Source organism: Tenrec ecaudatus, chromosome 12, assembly GCF_050624435.1.
Source record: "Tenrec ecaudatus isolate mTenEca1 chromosome 12, mTenEca1.hap1, whole genome shotgun sequence".
Lineage (NCBI taxonomy): Eukaryota > Metazoa > Chordata > Mammalia > Afrosoricida > Tenrecidae > Tenrec > Tenrec ecaudatus.
This window is the reverse complement of record NC_134541.1, coordinates 77,251,278-77,265,770: the sequence shown is the minus strand read 5'-3', so window position 1 is coordinate 77,265,770 and position 14,493 is coordinate 77,251,278.

The window sequence follows — 14,493 nt, the reverse complement described above, 5'->3', positions numbered from 1 at the left end:
GGTACTTATGAAGAAGTCCTAAGAAATTTGAAAGCTGCATTGGTGAGAGATAAAAATGACCAAGAAAGTTAGACTGAGGAATTGTTTCCCTCATGACAAAGCACCTGATAATTTTTGGATGGTCGTAAATTCTCAATCCTATGAGAATTTTGTTGGGTAACCTTACTCTATCCACCCTAAAGTCTTGATCTTGCCCTTCAGTCTTTTTACTCTCAAAATCCAAATGACATTTAAAAATAACACATTTTGAGAAAGTCAAAACTGCCATTTTGAGATGATGTAAATTGAGTACAAAATTCTTTGCAGAAGAGCTAGATAGAAATGCCACTTTTAGAAGTGTATGGGATTAGATGGCATCTATACTAAGAAACAGCAGCTTAACAGTTTGATGTTTTTGTTTAGTAAAGTTTTCTATGATTTCAGAGCAATACTTTTGTACCTTTGTACACACCAGGATACGCAAATAAAATTTACATAGTCTCTTAAGCACATAGACATACACATAAATACACATGCACAATTACAAACAAAAACATCCATATTCATAGCGAGGCATTCATAGAAACAAACAGATTCACTTACCTTCACATGTATACATACAGTTATAAACCATATCAAAATGAACCTGCCTTCCACTTTGGATACAATGGGTGTAGTGTGCTGACTAGTACCCAGCAAAATTATATTTCCAAGTCTTGACCTGTGAATATGACCTTATTTCCAAATTAGCAGATAGTATTGAACTAAGGCTTATGAGATGCTATCGCACTGGACTGAGAGTGGGACTTCAGTACAAAAACTAATGTCCTTATTCAATAAAATGATTTTTATAAAAGAACGAATAATAACATACAATCAAGGATTCCCAAGGGTGGGAAGGGGAATAAAGAGGAGCTTACACCAAGGGCTCAAGTAGAAAATATTTTTGAAATGATTATGGCCACATATGTACACATATGCTTGATACAATTGATGTATGGAATGGTGTAAGGGCTGTATGAGCCCCAAATAAAGTGATTTTTTTTAAATAAGGAGGATACATGGACACAGAGGACCTTATGAAGATAGGGGTATAGACTAGAGCAATGCGGTTATTAGTCAAGGACTTCCAGAACACCCAAAGCTAAAAGAAATTAGGCAAGTTTTTATCTTGGACTTGCTGGCTGGAGCATTGCCCTCCTTTTTTTAAAGTTCATTATTTCATTGGGGGCTCTTGGAGCTTTCCTAACAATCCATCATTCAGTTGTATGAAGCGCACATACTTCTGTTGCCATCAACACGAACCTTTCTGTCATCCTCTTTTTAGGCTACTTCTTTCCAGAGAACATATTTCTATTGTTCTAAGCTGCCACGTGTGTGGCCCTTTAAAGTAGACTCAGGAAACATATGTATTTTGGTACTAGGAAGTGGGTGCTGTTGTAAAAAGTACCTGAAAATGTGGGATTTGCTTTGGAATTAGACAATAATTCCAAAGAATTTTGAAGTGCTTGATAGAAAACAGCTAGAATGCATTAAAGAAAAAATTGGTAGAAATAATGACATGTAAAAATAAAAAAGTAAATAAGTAAAAGAAATAATGACATGTAAGGTCATTCTGGTGGTGGGTCAGATGTGTATGGTAAAGAAAATGTCTATGGTCTTAAAGAATGCATATATTATTATATACAATGTTGTTAGAGATATGAACATTAAAGGTGCTCCTAGTGAGACCTCGGATGGAAATGAGGAACATATTAGTAGACCCTGGGAGAAAAGAAATCCTTACTTTAAAGTGAGAGATAATTTGATTAAATTGTGTTCTACAGTTGAATGAAAAACAAAACTGCAAGCAGTGAACTTGGATATTCAAGGAGTAGATTTCAAGCAATGTTGTTAAGGTACAGCCTGGTTTCTCCTTGCGGCTTATAGTAAATTGCGAAAAGGAGAATAATTATGTGAGGCTGGGGCAGATCATAAGCTACTTTGGGTGGCACAGAGAATTAACACATTTGCCTGCTGAGATTGGAGGTTTGGATCCACCTAGAGATGTCTCAGAAGGATGTCCTGGAGATGTATTTTAAAAACGCCAAAAATACCCCACCTATTAAAAGTGCCATGAGACGTGGTTTAACTGTAGACATAAGGTTTAGCATGAGAGTTAACCTGAAATCAATTTGTTTGTTGCATGTTGTATCTTCCAAAAGTGATTATACCAGTGCATGCCCCTCCCATGCGCTCTTTTACAATGTAATATTATGCCCTTCTTCCTCTAGAGTGAACGTATACCTGGGAATACTTTTGTAGCTGCTTCAATCAACAGAATGCAGAGGAAAAGATTCTTTGTGGTCTCCAATACTAGATCATAAAATACGTGACTTCCTCTGGATTCTCAGCTTTAATTTCTTTCTTTCCTTGTCCTAACCTGTGGATCTAGCCAGCTAGTGAGATAAAATCAAGGGGCCACATGGAGCTATTTCAATGAACCCCTCCAGCAAAGGTCTCAACCAACCACCAGCTAAGTGAGTTAAGCCTTCAGATGAATCTAGCTTCCAACCCTTGAATCCTACAGTGGAGCCTCAGACATCATGGGTCTATGGTAATCCACTCTTGATGAATTCTGCCTAAATTTCTACCACGCAGACACCATGAACATGAACAAAGGTGTCTTTACACCGCTGCATTGTGGGGTCGGTCGCAATAGCACAGCTGCAGAAAACTGCCAGACCTTCAAGCCACATTCAGAAGAGGACATGGACCAAGAGCACTGCTGATAGCAGATGAATTTGGGATCAAAGCAGAGAATATCAGAAAGATGTTATCTGTGCTTTCATTGATTACGCAAAGGCTTTCCACTGTGTGAAACATAACAAATTATGGATAATATTGCAAATCAGCATAGAATTTCAGAATTATGTTCTCGTGGAACCAGTGCATAGCTCAAGCAACAGTGAGTCAAACAGTACAACATGGCTTAAAACTATAATATGTGCATATCATGGTTGTTTCCTTCCACCATATTTATTCAATCTGTTTGCCAAGTAAATCATCAAAGAATTAGGACTATATGAAAAAGAACCTGGCTCTATGATTAGAGGAAGACCGGGTACGATTATACAATGTACAGATGACACTGGCTTCTTTGCTCAAAGTAAGAAAAAATTGAAAACCCTACTGGTGAGATTGAAGATTATACAACCTTTTGTACGACTTATGCCTGCAAGTGCCAGGAAGGACTTGACATGGCCCTTCAAGTGAACGTCTTTCTAACACCGACCAAAGGACTGGGTATGACCATACATGCATGAGGGGTTGCTCACGCACAATGGAGATGAACTGTAACAACTATTAAACTTTTCAATACTTAAATATTTTCTACTGAGAGCTCATTCCACAGTGTCTACTGCAGGCTATTTTCCTTGCCTCAACAAGGAAACCTGAGGGCCAGCATTGGAGACAATTCAGGAGCATGGATTTCACCATTCATTTACTTATTTCTTCAGTCATAGAATTTATGTGCATCAGTTTCAGAACTATATCCCCATATCCCTAAGGAGGTGGGGGGACTTTTACCTTGGAAACAACTTTACCAACTAGTAGTGTTTATATGTGTGGTTTTTTATCACTAGCCTTATAATTCTCATCCCAAATTCTATTTTCCAAAGTTACTTATGTCAGATGCTCCGGACCACCCCCATCCCACCCCACTCCCAGAATCTTACTCCTTATAGTATTCCTACATGGTAGGCACAAGAACAGCCCAAAGTGTGTCAGAATAGTACTGTCCTCCATAGGATTGTTAATGGCTGAGTTTTGGAATCAGATCACCAGGCCCCTTATTTGAGGTGCCACTGGATGGACTCAAACCTCCACACTTTAAAAAAAAATCATTTGATTGGGGGCTCATACAGCTCATCACAATCCATCCATCCATCTATGTGCTATCACCATTTTCAAAACATTTCATTTCTATATGGGCCCTTGGTATCAGCTTCTCTCTCTCTCTCTCTCTCTCTCTCTCTCTCTCTTCACTACATCTGCACTACATAGGGACTCCAGGCATTATTCCCAAACTCCAAACCATCGAGTTGATGCTGACTCATATCAACCCTGTAGGACAGGGTAGAACTGCCCCTGTGAGTTTCCAGGACTTTCACTCTATATGAGAGTAGAAAGCCCCGTGTTTTTCCCAAGGAGTGGCTGGTGGTTTCAGACTGCTAACCTTGAGCTTAGTAACCTAATGAATAATCACTATGCTACCAGGGCTCCAGGAATTATTACACTATTTAACAGGTAGGGAGGTTGAGATTCAGAGGGGTTAGGAGACAGTTGAGGATGGAGAGTTGGCAATGAGGACCTTATGGACTTATTGCCATCTCTGGGACCTGCTGCTTCTCAGTGGCTTGGAGCAAAGTACCACCAATGTCCAATGGTCCACATAGCTTTGGCGCTCCTTAAATCCACAGGACCCCTTTGTCTTGTCCCTTTACTTACTCTGTGCTATCACTCAATAGAGACAACCCACTCAGATTTCCCACCCTGGAGGATAGGAATTGCTTATTACCTGAGTCCACTCACTCTGCTCAACCCAACAATCTCAACCCAGCAGTTTTACAGCTGGTTCTGGCCTTGCCAAGAGCTTTTGTGCTCAATTGCCTCAACCAAGAGCGTTTGTGTTCAAAATCCCAAAAGGACAAGCGCAGCACTTTCTCAGAGCTTGAATTTCAGCCAGCTCATTTCACACTTTGCCTTTGGGTCCAGAATTTCATCAGGAATGCCTGGAGTGCTCCCCGGTCTTGCCTTTTCATCCAAAACACATTCTATCCACTCTATTTTTCTTAGCTGAGAAGAAGGCTCGCAGGAAACAAACCAGCCACAGCCACAACAGGAAACAGATACCACATCAAACGTCCTTCACTTCTAATTCCAGAAATGGGCTCAGTCATAATGTCAACTATAGAGAGAATCAAATCATTCCTCTCAGGTCAGGCCAAGATCCAGAAATAGCGTGCACACTTAGCCCTGGAGCCTGCTGTTGGTTGGACTAGTGTGTTCGTTATAGCATTTCTATGGCTCCATCCTTGGGTAAGATATAAATGCTAAAGGGGCAATTCTCTTTTTCTATAGGAAAACACCCCAAACCGTACTAGCTGGCATTTACTCAATTTTGATTCAGAGTGACACTATATGACAGACTAGAACCTGCCCTTTTGGGTTTCTGAGACAAGAAATTTTTCTGGGAGCAGGCAGCCTCATCTTTCGCCTGCAAAGCAGCTGGTGTGTTCAAAATGCTGACCTGTAGTTAGCACCCCAGTGCACAGCTCATCGTGATGCCAGGGTTTCTTCACGTCAGAAAATAGGGCTGGCTGCTCGAAGGGAGAAGCTGTCCCCATCCACAAAAGTTCTTAAGAAGAGGGGGGCAGTGAGCTTCCCCAGGATCCAGGGAAGGAGTGTTCTGAGTGAAAGTAAATCAGTCCACAAGAATTATTGATACCCTTGATGTTGTGTTTAATGCACGAAGTAGGCCCCAGGATAAATCGGTCATATTTAGGATTAGCGTAGGCGGGTATTATCATTGCGGCTTATTTTCTCTTGCTGCTTGCAACTATTAAAAGTCAAGTGACTCAGTTGCCTGTGGAAGAGAAAACTCAGTCACAGAGAAATATAAGCTGAGAAAGTCTTCCTCCAACTCCTTCAAGCAAATTAAGGAAGGAGCTTGGTTTTTGTTTTCCCTTTGACTTAATAACAGGCTGTTTTCCTGTGCACCATCCCCCCCGCCCGCCCACCCCCCAACACACACCATCAGGCCCTCTGCTATTTATTTGTAGCTCTCTGGGATTTTGCCTTAACCTCAGCACACCCACACAAATAGCGCTGACTGTCTTGTCATCAGGAAAGGGGACGCCCCCTTGACTGAACCCTCAGGCATGTCCTTGGCTCTGCTCCAGTCCCCAGACCTCAACTTGACCCAAAGCCTGCCTACAGTCCGTTCTTGGCTCAGGGAGACTGGGAATGAGCAAAGAGATTTTGGGATTCAGACAGATCTTCTTCCAACTTATGCTTCCTAGGAAGGTGATCTCAGTTGGGGGAAAGGATGTCCCAACTGTAGGCCGTGCGTGTGATATGACATAGGTGCTAGAAGATCCAGAATCTGACTGCACCCTCCACTTGTTCTTACCTACTAACTAGGAGCTCTGGGAAAAGCACGGGGTCTTCCCTCTCTAAGGCCACATAGGCTTCATGTAGTCCCAGCCCCATCGATACTGCTGGCCCAATGTAACTGACCCTTCCACATTTCCTAGGCTGACTTAGTTCTTCCTGACTGCAAGATCCCAGGAGTCCCTGAGCCAGCTCTAAGCAAGCAGCGCTTGTTCTCATGCGGCGTGGAGTTTACATCCAAAACATTTACAACACCCTCTGGAAAGTACTATATGTGTATATCCACAGAACATCCCAGAGCATAACTGGAATAATTTATTTTCATCCCCACAATTAGATCCTGTCCAGGCCTGCATGAAGGCAGACTTCCTCCCACCCAGTCTCTCTGGGAAACGGTTAGCTTATGTGGGGTAGATGGACTGGAAAGAATATGAGAGCAGCTCTGTCCCAGGGGAGGCCAGCAGCTCTCTCTTTCCATGCCCCATCTAAGCTTTGTAGCTCTGCCCAGGCCCTCCAGGAATGACAAAGGGACAGTGTGCGGGTCTCCTCCTAAAGCCAGATCACTCCAAGGAAAACCCCTCCAGGAATGCTATCAAGAAAGGACTTGAGGCCAAGGCATGGGGTCCAGACTGCAAGGCTGTGCCTTCATCCATCTCAGTAAACTGCCAGCGGCTCTTTCTGAACTGTCTACAGGAAGGTATCTTCTAACCCTGCTCAAGGGAGCTTGGCTACACTACAGGATAGTCAGCCATTAAAAGAAAATTACCTTCCATCAGTAGCCATTGAGTTGATTCTGAACACGGAGTACCCCATGTGTGTCAGAACGGGTGGTCCCTTGGGCCCTCCCTGGAAGGAGATAGCCAGGCCTTTTTTCTGAGGGAACTAATACTTCCATTAGCAGGCAAGAACTTTAACTATTTACACTACTTAAGGACTCCATGTAAAGCCTAACATAATTTGAAGATATAAATGTCTAAAGTTTTTAACCAAAGTGACTATGATCACCAGTGGGCAGCACTCAGTTATATAGAACGTAAAAGTTGAGGGCTTTCATGCATTATTCCCCTTAAGGATGGAAATATGACTTACATTTAATGAGCTAATGATGAAGATGGGCATCCAGTGATGCGCTGGAACATACTGGTGCTGACTGATGAAAGTCGGTTGTTAAAATTGCAACGACTTTGTAAACCAGTTGTTAAACATAACCTTTAAGATTAAAATAATATAAACAGATAATGCTTCAAAAGGACTATAACTATGAAAACCTCATAAATTTCTAATTATTTTCTAAATTTTCTAACACACATTGGTACTTGTGATCAGTTAGGCATGGGAAACATTAAAATTGGGGCTCCCCAGCCACCCACTCTTACCCCTACCCCCAAGAGATGATTGCTAAACTTTTACCATTCACCGCTGGAGTCTCTCACTGGAAATGACCATAGTCAGTATGGCTGGAGATGAACAGAAGCTCTTCCCAAACCGAAAGAACAGACTACTGCTTTCGAGTTGATTCTGATGCACAGTGACAGAATCAGGCAGGATAGAACTGCCCCTGTGGGTTTCCTTGGCTGTAGCTCTTTATGGGAGGAGACAGCCTTCTTTCCTCCCTAAGAGCAGTTGGCATTTCAGAACTGCCGACTTTGCAGCTCGCAGCCCAATCTGTACCCACTCCACTTGGAACGTTTGAGAACACAGGCTGCATCTCAGTCCTTCAATGAAGTGCTCAGTCTTCCTATCTGTATGTGCCTTACAATTTTTAAATGGGTGTCTCTGCCCATTCTTGTATGACTCTAGGGGCAACCCAAAGGGATGGGAGAACAGTTACTAGGGGCCATCAAGTGATTCATGGCAGCCTGTGTGCAATGAGACACAATGTTGCCAGTCCTGTGCCATCCCTATGATCAATAATGATTCACTGGGTTTCCGTGAATTGATTTTTGATAGTAGAACATTAGACTTTCCTTCCTAGTCCATTTTAGTCTAGAAGCTTTGATGAAGCCTGTAAAGCGTTATAGTAATTCCCGGATTGGTTTTGGGGTGGCTTAACATGAGGGGCATTGGTTAAGAATCTAGTCAGGTCTCCTACATGTGAGATAGACATTCTACCACTGAACCACCATCACTGACCCTTCAACTATTATATCTCCTGATGGTGAAACTGAGGCTCACATCGGTGATGGAGCTTTCCTCGACTCACATACACAGTGGATAAGACATGGAATTTAGCTTTCTTGATTGTATTAGTTAGACAAGGTAGATGTATTTCATGTAAAAGAAAAAAAAGATCATCACTGGCAGAACTAGAATCTGTTGTGGAAAAATACATTCAAACAAATCTACACATCTAGTGATACATAGCAAATGCTACAAACCTATGACACTGTCTATTTCAGCAATCCCACTTCTGAAATTATGTTCATAAGGAAATTAAGAACATGCCCAAGATTTTGCTACACATTTTCGTACTCCATGTAATGTCGCTAAGAGTAAAGACCCAGAAGCAACGTCAATGTTAAAGTTCGAATGTTTGTTTGATTTGTTGACTGCACTCAGTCTTTCATCAGAACGTGTTAGAAATGCCCGTCCCCAGCTCCCTCCTCAGATGGACTGGATGAGGTACCTAGGAGTGCTCCCAGCAATCTGTGTTTTGACTGGCTTTTCTTGTGATTCATCCTCATGCTTGCTAAAATGTTGAATTCTTGGGTTCAGTACAGTATGGAGTAAACAGGCAATGAAATACAGTATAGTTAATTAAGAGCATGAAAAACTCTCTTCACAATATATTAAGTGGAAGTACACACAGTTTAACCCCAGAATGGAAAATCTCTGCATGTACACACAAAGTATAGAGTTTCACATACCAAAGCCTTGACAAGTTTACCTTTTCATAGCAAAGCACTGCCTTTTTTTGTTTTTATTTCATTACTCTCTGATAAATTTGAAATAAAATGCAACAATTTAATCAGTTGCCTTCAAGTCTATTCTGATTCCCATCGACTCCATGCGTGTCCAAACTCTACCCAAAAGTCCCTGCTTCTTCAGTAGGAGACTGCCAGGCTTTTCCTCTGAAGAGTTTCTGGGTATCCTCAAACCTCTAACCTTTCCTGGAAACTGAGAGTGCTCACCATTTGTGTGACCCCATAAACCCAAACCAAATGTGTCAGTTCTGACTCGTCAACACTGTAGGACAAAATAGAACTTCCCTATAAAGATTGCATGAGTGGAATTTTAAAAAAGAATTAAAACTTTTATTGGCAATTAATTCCATATATCATACAATTCAGTAGTTCAATCATATCAAGAAGAATTGTATAATCATGACCATATCAATTTTAGAACATTTTCTTCTTCCTTGAACTCATTTGTTATTTGTGTAATTATTTTTATACGCAACAAGCATTCTCCAATTCAACAACTTCTGCAAATATAATTCAGTGCCAATGATTATATTCTTGTTGTACAACCATTATTGATCTCCTTTTCCACACAATTCCACCACTAATGACACAAACTCAATGGCCCCTAGGCAAAAACTCTTCCTCCTTTACCCATGATCAACTGTGTTCCAGTGCTCCCGACCCTCTCCAGCATTCATTGTTTGCTCCCTGATTTTCCTCACCCTTCCCACCCCACATCCTGGATTAACCATTGCATCAGTTATTGTCTCTCTGCATCCACTCCTTCTGGGCTTCATAAACTTGGAACTCTAACAGAAGCAATCAAAATACAAAGTAACACAGATAGAGGAATTGATGATAGAAAGATAAAAATAAAGAGTAAGAACGAAAAGCCTACCAACAACATTTTAAAAGTCCGTGAAAAAAATCTGTCATGGAACAAGTAAGGACTATTAAGCCGAGAAGGGAGATCAATTGACTAAGTACGTGATACCTTCGTTTGCTCCACCATAATCGAGTTTACAGTAATCTCTGTCGGATAGTCAGACCTTCAAGTCCCTTGATGGAGGCCGGAGGGAATCTGCAAGAGGATCCGCCTGACTCTGCGGGTGGGTTTGGGCTCCCACTGTCATCCGTAGCCTTTGGCAGATCCAGTGTTCACAGTTTCAGCTCTGGTACTTTCCACTTTGTCACATTTGAGTTTGTTACTGTCATCTGTGGATCACACACACTGCTGTGCACTCAGTTGACACCTCCCTTAGATGGCTGCTTGTCTGAATACAACCAGGCTGTGGTCTTTACGGAGGCAAACTGTCACATCTTTCTCCCCCCAGCAGTGGGTGGGTTGCAACCCCTGACCTTTTGGCTGACAGACTAGTCCGTAAGCACCACATGACCACTGCCTCCTCTAAAAATATCACTGCCATCAAGTCCGTTCCGGTCCAGGGCCCTGTGCAGGGTTGTAGACTGTACATCTTTGGAGGCGCTCATGGATATGTCTTTTTCCCAGAGAGTAGCTGGCAGGTTTGACACCCAGCCTCTCCAGTGAGCAGAGCAACGCTTACACAGCGGTATACCAGAGTTGCACTGCCCAAGGACACCTACATTATTTCTAGTTTTCATGTGAAACCAAGAAAATTTGGGCCCACGAGCAAGATGCTGAAGAACTTCACATTTCTCGCCATCCTCTCCCCCCTCCACCCCCAGGAGGGTGGAGGCCTGGCTCTGGGGGCACTTCCCTCAGCGTGGAATCTGAGTAGATAGCAGCTTTCGTATCTCTTTACCAGGGTCACATGTGGCTGACTGTGCACAGAAAGGCTGGTGGTAGGGAGCAGTAGAAAGCCAGCCATATCCATGAAGTCGTTAAATTCTAGCTGGCGAAAAAGAAGACATGGGAAAGGCATAGCATTTATTTATAAGGAAACGAAACAGGCAAGTGAAGGCTCAGCCAGAACATGATAAAAGACAGCTGGGCTAGTAGGCCAGGCTGCAGGGAAAATCAAGATCTGGTTTCAATCCTGTCAATTCACCTCATATGCCATCATCACTGTCTGTCAGTAGTGGCCTGTATGTTGCTATGCTGCTGAGCACATTCATCGAAGCTTCAGAACAATGAGAGATTGGGCGTGGGGTGGGGGTGGGGGGAGCAATCTGCTTCCCAAACCATCCATTTGAAGCAGTATGAATCACAAAGATCCTAGATGAGACAAGCAACACATTTAACAACGAATCTTAAAGTTGGAGGTCTGAAGCCACCCACAGGCACCTCAGAAGAAAGGCCTGGAGATTGACTTTAAAAATCCACCATTGAGAGTTCTAGGGACCACATAATCAACTGGTTGGCAACTGGTAAGCTAACTACTCCAAAGAGAGGAGACAAGACATATTCTTTTTGTTTTTAGAACATTTTACTGTGAATTAGGTGAAGGCATAGCACTTTTTCATCCAATAATTCATAAACATTGTTTCATCTCACTGATTGTAATTTCCACAATGAAACATCACTTATTCTACTTCCTCTCAATATTTCCTGCTTCTATGCTGTTTCTTTCTTAACCCTCATGAACCTTGTTCTTGTATAAATGCCACCTTTTTATCACATGATTGATTATTTTAATATGTGAGTACCATACTAGTGTTATTCCCCTAATTACACCTGTATATTGTTTGCCTGAAAATTGATCCTTGTGGGGTGTGTTTATTTTCAGACTTAATGACTATGGATCATAATCTTAGTAGTACTGGTCTCTGTCTGGGTAGCAAGTCTGGTCTCTTTTTTTAACTTTAAGTTTTGTTCCACAATCCCCCCCAAACACACACACACACACACACACACACACACACACAGTAACTAGGGCCTTTTAATGCACTCTCTTTCAGAGAAGCTGGTAGGGGTAACTGAGCACTTTTTCTGTTCTCAGGGTCATGAAGACAATGATTTATGGTTCATTGTTCATTGGGCTAATTATTTCCATGCGCCTTCAATTTTCATCATTATTCTTTGCACCATCAGGAAGATACCAGCAATTGCACCTTATACAGACACTCACAGCTTTTAAGATCCCAGTCCCTATTCACCAAAATAACATGTGGAATTTTATCTTTGTGTATTATGTTCCCCCAATAATTCTCCCCATTATTAACATTGCAAGAGTCGCTCATCTGACCAAGGTCCACTGCCCTAACAAGGCCCACAAGCTACTCTTGTACCCGATGGCTGCTTTTCCGTCTATTTTGGCCATGTTGTGATCCTTTCTGCCACAGTGCACTCCTAGCTCATCCTGTCCAATTTGCTCCCTGAATGGGGGACACTTTTCGCCAAGACTGAAGCCACTACATTCAACTTCCCACGCAACCTGTCTTCTCTGTCTTGCACTCTTTAAGGGCAGCTGTAAAATCTCAGGGGTTGCTATCATATTGCTGCCGGAGAAAAACATGCTTCTGGTGTGACAGCAGAGGGCCAGAAGCCTGGGAGACCGCATGCTCCATAGTGACATCACTTGGACCATCTCCATCCTGGCCAAATTTAGGAGTTCAAAGCCCATCTGCCCTAGAGAAATTCTCAAATATGTGCCAAATGTTTGAACGCATGTGGTTTATAGACGACACAGATTTTAAAAGACCAACTAAAACATCAAAATTAATTTTAATCAGTAAAAACATCAAGAGATTTAAAAGGCAAAAAGGAGTGGTAAGTATATAGGGAAAGGATTTACCTATGTGCTGTTAGTAGGCAAAATAACTATGTAGACTGAAGAAAAGTTTACTGGTGACTGCTACAATTTTTATTTTTCATTTTGCCCTCTCCCCACCCCCAGGATTTCGTCTGTGTAGTGTTATACTTTGTTTCCACAGTCTTTAAAGGCAGTCTTGGATTTTCCTGGCCATGTACCCATTTTATCTAGGTTTGCTCATTTCCATAAAACTCTTCTATGTTCCTGTATTCTTGTAATATGTACAAAGCCTATAGTCTGTAATTCATGAGGAGCCCTGGTGGTATACCGCTTAAGTATTGATCTGCTAAGCACTGAGCTGCTAACCACGTGGTCACTGGTTCAAACCACCCGCTCCTCCAAAGGAAGAGGAGGCCCTCTGCCTCCATGAAGATTTACAGCATCGGGAAACTCTATACCGCAGTTCGACTCTGTCCTGTTAGGCACTGTGAGTGAGTGTGGATATTGGTAGTTCAGTAACAGAACTTGTTTACCGAATATAAGCCATCTATGTAGTACTGCCCTAGGCAGTCGCTCTACAAAGTAGCCACTCTTAAAGCTAATGCCATCAAGTCAACTCCAGCTCAGGGCAGCCCCATGTATGCGAGAAGAGAATTGTGCTCTATAAGGCTTTTCAATGCCTGGTTGTTGTTGTTTTTTTTGAAGTAGATTATCAGGCCTTTCCTTCAAGTACATTTGAATCTAGTGTGTTAACCATTTGCACTCAGGAAGTTCAAGCTGGATATGTTCAGCAAGTCCTTCTACCTTAAAAAAGAATTAAACCTCAAACTCTCCCTGGAAGAGAACAGCTGTTCAAAGTTCTGCTTAGCTTTTTTTGACTTCCATCTGTTGTTTTCCACCTAGTTTATTTTTTTCCTGTCATTTCAACATGTGCATGTCCGATTTAGGAGTCTGTCACATACTTCAAAGCAAACCGAAACAAAGCTCATTGTCATCAAGTCAATTCTGACTCATAGAAACCCAGTAGGACAGAGTAGAACTGGCCCTCCAGGTTTCCAAGGCTGTAAATCTTGATAGGTCTGAACTGCTGATCTTGTGGTTAGCAGTTCAATATGTAGCCAACCCCCTATGTCATCGGTGCTCCTTGCCAAGTATTTAAAACTATTCAGATTTTGAGTTTCCCTCGTTCATGTTCCTTCTTTTCTTAGATTATTCTCCTAAATTTCTTGAAGCCACTTTAGTTGCTTCAGTTTGGGTTCCCAAACCAAACTCACTACAGTTGAGTCATTTCCAGCTCATTGTGACACTATCAGGCAGATGTACTGTCTCTGAGACTGTACATCTTTAGAGGGGTATAAAACCTCATCTTTTTCTCTCAGAGCCAATGGTGGTTTTGAACTGTAGACCTTATGTTATCAGCCATGTCATAACCTATTATGCTACCAATATCTCTGTCTGCTTAGGTTTGGAAGCAGTTATATGTAGAGTCACCCACTTCTCTTTGTTCAAGAACCAATTTGGCCTTGATTTCTGCCTGTATTTGGTGGCTTTTCAGTGCCTTTAAAGAGTTGTTTTTCTATGTTTTATTATTTATTATTGGAAGAAAAGTTAGAATGATACAGTATTCTGTGACTCTCTAGAATCCGTCAAAGATAATTTTGAAACTATTTTAAGATTTCAAAGCTGTGTTAGGGTGGGTTGACTAGAGAAACAAATTCATTGGCACTTATGTATATGTATGAGAGAGCTTTACATAGAAGAGTAATTGTATATTGAGAAAA